Source organism: Pleurodeles waltl, chromosome 12, assembly GCF_031143425.1.
Source record: "Pleurodeles waltl isolate 20211129_DDA chromosome 12, aPleWal1.hap1.20221129, whole genome shotgun sequence".
NCBI lineage: Eukaryota > Metazoa > Chordata > Amphibia > Caudata > Salamandridae > Pleurodeles > Pleurodeles waltl.
In genome coordinates, this window is record NC_090451.1 from 553254357 (window position 1) to 553261485 (window position 7129).

Sequence of the window (7129 nt, forward strand, 5' to 3'; positions counted from 1 at the left end):
ACAATATTTATTTCACAAAAGGACTTTACAGATAGCACATAGGACAAATACAGCACAAAATCCCAGGACAACACTCTCTACACAGCCACACAGTCTACAAGGATCATGGACTGCAAAGTGAAAGTGAAAGTACACCCACTGTACATGATCTGTAAACAGGATATCCTACTACATCACTTCATGTATGAAAAGTCACGCCTTTTTCGCGTTATGCGTAATTTTTTGTTGCACAAAACTTTATTTGCGTCATTTGTTTTGAAGCACAGACGTGAATATTAACCCGCATCCACATAATGAGACATGGACTGTAGAAATATCTGGATGCGGGCCAAATTTCACTCCTGTGCGTAAAAAGAAATGACGCAAATACAGTTTTGGTCAACAAAAAATGACGCACACCGCTAGGGACGTCAAAATTACAGTGCATTAACTGGTTTGGGGCATTTTTACTTATTTTTTGGTCATTTTACATTTGGAACACATCAGAGATTGGCTAATTGAAGACAGTATGGTGTTGATGGTGTATGTTCTCATGTGTGACATCATACTGCAGCGGAACATCATCCACTACACCCTTCACAGTATGTTCATAGTTGGCTGACATCATAGATGGTCATAAGTGTGCCCTACATATATGTGTGGCACAAATTGTGTATGTTTGCCATAAGGAGAGGATAGCAATGTGACACACATATGTACAATACCTAATTGCCTTTGGCGCAAAGTGTGTGCTTTGACAACTAATTTGTTGGTTGACCAAGTGTGTGTGTACATCACATGAAGCATTATTGTACATTTGGTTGTATGAATGTGATGTCCATGTGTCCAACCCTAAGATGTAAGTAAAAATTGGAATGAGCAAGGGCATGTATTAGTCATACATGTAACAACACCCGCAAAGTATACTTCCAAGTTTTAGGGTCACGTAGACACCACATGTGATATAGCATGCACCAGATGGATGGCAGACACATGTTCATGTCAAAGGTCCACAATTTCTACATCCTATGTCCTAGAGTATCGGTAACAGCTTCCTAGGCACTAGTTGATGAATCCCACAGTGAGTCATACACATGCATTGAGAAAGTGGGTACCATGCTGTTTTCACAGACAGACAAGGGACAATCTCATATGTATGATGACACCACAGTTGAGGCCATAGAAGTAAGCCCCAACTATCAAGTGGCTGTGGTGGACCAGCATACAAGACAGCACGTGTCCACATATTTCCAGTGATCAATTGCACATAGGTGTCTTGTTCATGTGTGTGGTCCAATGATGATCCTGTAGATTGTTTGGGGTGTAATTTGTCACAGTTCGAACCAGGACTCATCATCAGTCAGTGGCAGCTATTCCTGTAACTACTGAGGGGCATATTTTTACGCTGTTTGCGTCGGATTTGCGTTGTTTTTTTTTACGCAAATCCGACGCAAAGCTAACTCCATTTAACTCTAGACCCGTCTAGCGTCAAAATTCTTGGAGTGTGCGTCATTTTTTTGCGTGGACACCTACCTTGCGTTAATGAGGTGCAGGGTAGGCGTTTCCACGCTAAAAATGACTCTAAGGCATTTGCGCCTTATTTAAACTCCTGTGCAAAAATGACGCACGGGAGGGGGCTGGCCTTAAAAGATGACGCGCAGCCGCATTTGTGTCATTTTTTAACGCCTGGTCAGGACAGGCGTTAAGGGATCTGTGGGCTCGGAAGGAGCCCAGAGGGGCCCTCCCATGCCCCCAGGGACACCCCCTGCCACCCTCACCCACCCCAGGAGGACACCTATGGATGGGGGGACCCATCTCAGGTAAGTATAGGTAAGTAGAGGTAAGTATTTTTTTTATATTTTTTTAAGTGGCATAGGGAGGCCTAACTTGGGCCCCCTACATGCCACTGTGCCCAATGGGCATGCCCAGGGGACAGAAGTCCCCTGGGCATGGCCATTGGGCAGTGGGGCATGACTTCTGTCTTTGCTAAGACAGGAGTCATTTCCATGGTGGTTATGCGTCATAAAATGACGCGAGTCAGGTTAGCGTCAATATTTTTGACTCTAACCTGACTTGCACCATTTTTTGACGCACAACCCCCATTATTCCCTACGCCAGCGCTGCCCGGTTCGCGTAATTTTTTTTTACGCTCACCAGGCAGCAGCGCCGGCAAGCGTCATCCCATAAATATGATGCCCGGCTGGCGCGTTGGAATGGGGTTAGCCTGCGTTAAATTTTTTGACGCAAAACTGCGTTAGCGCAGTTTCGCGCCAAAAAGTATAAATATGGCCCTGAGTATCCTTTGTTGATCAATGTGAGTAAAGTAGATGTGGACATGTGAACCAACATGTGGATGGTCCCACCCGGTCACTAAAGACGTGTAATGAGACAGTCAACAGGGCAACCTTGGTGTGCTGAGTGAGATAATGTCTCAATTGTCATGTTCCGGCAGGTGTCATTACAACATTTGTACACAGGTTGGCCTCTGCACTTCCCACTGCATCTGGGAACATCATAGCCTCTGTGCTGTTTATTCTCGCAGCTATTCACCACACACGGCCCATCACTATGTTGTGCGTACTGTGATGCTGTGTGTGAACTGTCATGGTTCTGACATTTGTGTATTAGTCCTGTACATTATCAGAGGTTGCTGGTTGTGCTGAAAGCCCCGTACCCAATCCATGCCTATGACCCTGGGACACTGTCACACTTTGTCATTCATGCATAAATGCAACCCAGACAAGGGATGGGCCATGAATTTTGCATTTCCAAGAGGATGTAACTCAAATGGTACAGTTAAAAGGCAGATGCTGCTATACAATGTATTTGTGTATGCATGGAAGAAGCCCATGCCTAATGCCCCCTGATGAATGAGAGGTTTGCTAACGCAAGTGTGGTACATATGTAGACACAGGGATACTTTAATGTGACTCACAGACAATTGCCAGTCAGGCTGACAGAATGCAAGATGATTCAAGAGCCAGCTACTGGACAAGTTACATAATCAGTGGTCTGACTGAGACTGTTTGGAGGACAAACTAGACAGTTGACATGTCAATCTGTGTACGCCCTGTGTTTTTGAAGGTGACAAATGAACCCAAGGGCTGTGTTACACGGCTTAATTACTATCAAAGGTTGATGGTGTATTTGACATAATGGCGACTCCTATGCTGTTCCAGGCATCATCAGGGGCAGTGCTTTTTGTAATGGGTGGTGTGCATGGAGGTGATCACAGGTGTGGACTGCATCTGTTTCTCACCAGTCTTGTAGGTGAGACTTGCATTCTAAGGGCCAACAGACATTTTCACAAGGGGAAGCAATCTACATGTGGTAACAGGGCTTTGAAACTAGAAGTCACTGTATAAATTGACCTGACGTCCACGCAGTCAGATGTTCTATGACAATGGCATACCTTAGGAAAGGGTGTAGCACACTGGTTTGCTAATGTTGGTCTGTGTGTGTGTAGAGGAGGTATTATCAGGGTACACATCTTAGTATTCCAGGGACCTCTTCCGACAGGTGGGTTGTGACCAGGTGCACGGGTGTGTCAGGAGTTAGGAAATGGGCTGACGTGCATGGAATGTCATGTGCGCAATGCATGTCATATTTGTGGCACTTGTGCTGTCTGTGTTCTGCTTCTATGGAACTCCAGTCACAGATATTCCTTGCAAATATTGGATGCAGTTGGACTAACTGCTGTCAAGGGTCTTGTCAGACATTCCTGTTAGTGATGCCAAAGCACGTTGACTGCCTCATGTATGAGGCTTGTTTTCCCCTTATTGAGTGATGGTGTCATAGTTGTGTGCCATATGCTGCGTTGGACCTTGCTTTCAACATGTATTTGTGAAATAGTTGTGGTCCTCTGCTATAGGCCTTCAAAGGAGATATGTACATGATATATGTCATTAAGAGTGTGTGTGTATGTGACCATTGTATGTTAGGCATCACATAAGCTCTGGGATGTTGCGTGTCCTACTCAGTATCTCAGCAATGCTCCATGAGGCAATACTCTTATTCTGAGAAGTAGAGATGAAGGTGTGTAAAAAGGAATAGCCAGACCATGATATGGTGATTATAATAGGTGTTTATTTAAATTCTTTAACTAAAGTGGTGAATGTGATCATATTCAGAAGAAATTATTTACAATCTGTTGCCGCCTGCATATACCAACAGCTGTGTTCTGTACTTCCCCCTTCTGTTGCAGGCCAGCATCCTCCTCTTCCTCCTCTTCAGGCATGTGTGGCTCTGGTTCCAGGAGGGGAATGTTTCTTCTGATGCAGATGTTGTGCAATATTGTACATGTGAGGATGATCCCACAGACCATCTCGGGGGAATATAGGAGGCTACCACCAGTGATGTCGAGGCAGCGGAACCTTGACTTGAGGATGCCGAAGGTCCGCTCGACAATGCTGCGTGTCCTCCTATGGGCTTCATTGTATGCACGCTCTGCAGCTGTACTCGGGTTGCCAAATGGTGTCATAATCCATGGCTGGATGCCATACCCCTGATCAGCTGCAAGAGAAAATGAATGGGATCATGTTGATGTAGATGGCACTATTGAAAAGACCTTTAATGGCAGAAGTTGTCTTGGGTTGTCTGTGACTCTTTTGTGTACTAATGTGACATCCTATGCTTGTAGGCTATACCATCTGCATTGTGTTGTTTCCTTGGCTGAACAAGTGTTTGTCCGCTAACCGTTTGTCAGCAGTATGTTTTGGGATTTGCAGTACAGTGTGCCATCCCTAGCATTGTGACTTGTGATACAGGTGTCCGTGTGTCTTCACTGGGGGTGAGATGATAGTTCCATGCACAGTTCAAATTGAGTGTTGTTAACACGTTCATATCAAAGTACCTTGGACATCCCATACTTTTAGACTTAGGCAATGTATTAATGTAAAGGTCATTGGGACACTTACAATTTGCAAGGTGTCATTTCGGCAACCACACTCATTGACGTCTTCACATTAGGCTGTACAGTAATTTCCGATGTGTGACAGGTTCAACTGTGACTTAAGAAACATGGCTAGCGATGTCACGACCTCAGTGTGTTCCTGTCGACATGTTGCTGTTGTGGTGTATGTGTTGTGTGTCCTAGAGGGTTGCTGTGCAGTGTATATATATGTAGGTTTTTGTACTTACCAACAAGTAGTCCATTGCCATACCGTCCATCCTGGAAGTGTTCATTGATGGTGCAGTGACGGAAGATGTATGAGTCATGTACGCTCCCAGGATATTTAGCCACGATGTTGGTGATCAATCCCTGGTGATCGACTATGGCCTGCACATTGATGGAATGTGTGTGCTTGCTGTTGCAGTAGAGGTGTTCAGTTGCAGCAGGTGGCACAAGGCGTACATGTGTGCAGTCGATTGCACCAAGGACTTGTGGGAAGCCACTGATTGCGTAGAACCCCTGTTTAGTTTCCTGCTGCTTCTGCAGTGTGTTAGGGAAGCAGATGTGGTGGAGTGTCAGTCGAATGATGGCGTCAAAAGGCCCAGAGAGTGACTCCAACCAAAAGGGATAGTGATAAAAGCAGGCCAAGCTGCTTTAAAGTGTGCTTCCTCTGAGGCCATGGGAAGGTAAGCAGCACTCTTTTGCAGCAGCACTGGGTTAAACATTCTGTCTAATTGCTTTAACACTGCACACAAATGTCTGCCAAATTCTACTACAAGATAACTGTGTCAGGAAAGCATTGCAGGGAGAAAAAAAGCCAGCATTTACCATTGATACCTCAGCTTCTGCTCGGTATTCCCTTATTTTCACCTGCCTGCTGCTGCGTACCTGGGTGGTGTCTAATGGGAATACTATTAGTGCTGCAAAGCCTTACTGTGGCATCAGTGGCATTCAATACACGCAATCTAAGGATAAACGTTTCCCTGCTAGCCCACTTCACTTACAGCCTGCCTCCAGCTTTCCATTTTCCCTGCCCAGCAGACTCACCCTGGCCAATCAGCTGAGGCGAGTGCCACTGAAATTTGCATATGCCCAGACAAAACCCTGAGAACTGTCCACCATTTTTTCTTTCTGTACTTGAAGCAGGGGCCTTGAACTTTTGGGCTGTTTTGCTTTCCACTGTGGTTCTTGCCCTGTTAATTAGGGTGAAAAACCACCTCCCGGACCCTCGCCCTCGCAATGCCAGGGTCTCTGTTTGTGGCGCCACATGCCCTGCTAGGCTCAGCTTGTAACACACTCGGGTTTCTCTTCAAAACAAATAAATCTTTTGCTTTTTATTAAAGATTTCCGTGGAGAGGAATGTTTATGAGTTTTATTGAGGAGCATATTTATAATAATAATTTGACGCACAATCAGCATAAACATCGTCCCGTTTTTAAACTTTGACGCCCGAGCCCGCGACCGACAAAATTCTGCCGTCTGTGTCATTTTTGGGATGCAGCAACCCGCCTTGCAAGGTAGGCATTCCTGTCCAAAAAAAAGCTTAAAGGGCCGTGCGTCGTATTTATGTTTTCGGGCAAAAATGACGCACGGCCAGGAGGCGGAGCCAGAAAATGACGCACAGCCGATTTGCATATAAAATTAACGCCTGGGTCAGGGCGGGCGTTAAAATGGGGCAAACACACCTGTATTTAATCAGAACAAACAGAACAAACAGCAGAGCAGCAGAGCAGCAACAGGGAGCCATGGAGGTGATACTAATCCAGCGTGCACGCAGACGCAGAGCCCAGCAGCAACAACAGCAGCTACAACAACACCAGCAGGGACTCCGAAGGCAGCGCAGAAGGCAGGAGAGGATATTCCGCCCAAGAACCACCGTTCTGGGCCTCAGGGAACACAACATCATCCAGAGGTACCGGTTGAACAGGCAGGCCATTCAGTAGCTGCTCCGCAACATTGAGCAGCAGTTGGCCCCCACTTTGGTGACACCCCGCACCATCCCAACAGAAACAAAGCTGCTTGCCGTACTTCATATGCTGGCAAGTGGCTCTTTCCAAACAACTGGTGCCTTGGTTGGCGGAATATCACAACCATCATTCTCAGCCTTTTTGCCCAAAGTACTGGATGTCATCATTCGACAAACACCCCGCCACATATGCTTCCCTAACACACTGCAGAAGCAGCAGGAAACAAAACAGGGGTTCTACCTCATCAGTGGCTTCCCACACGTCCTTGGTGCAATCGATTGCACACATGTAC

General features: G+C 46.0%; 1 non-coding gene across 1 annotated transcript; it reads left to right on the forward strand.

Moving 5' to 3' along the window:
* Positions 1 to 6163: 6163 nt before the first annotated feature.
* LOC138268889 (U5 spliceosomal RNA) lies at positions 6164 to 6283 on the forward strand. The gene has a single exon (XR_011200184.1). It is a non-coding gene; the product is annotated as a U5 spliceosomal RNA (small nuclear RNA).
* Positions 6284 to 7129: the final 846 nt, after the last annotated feature.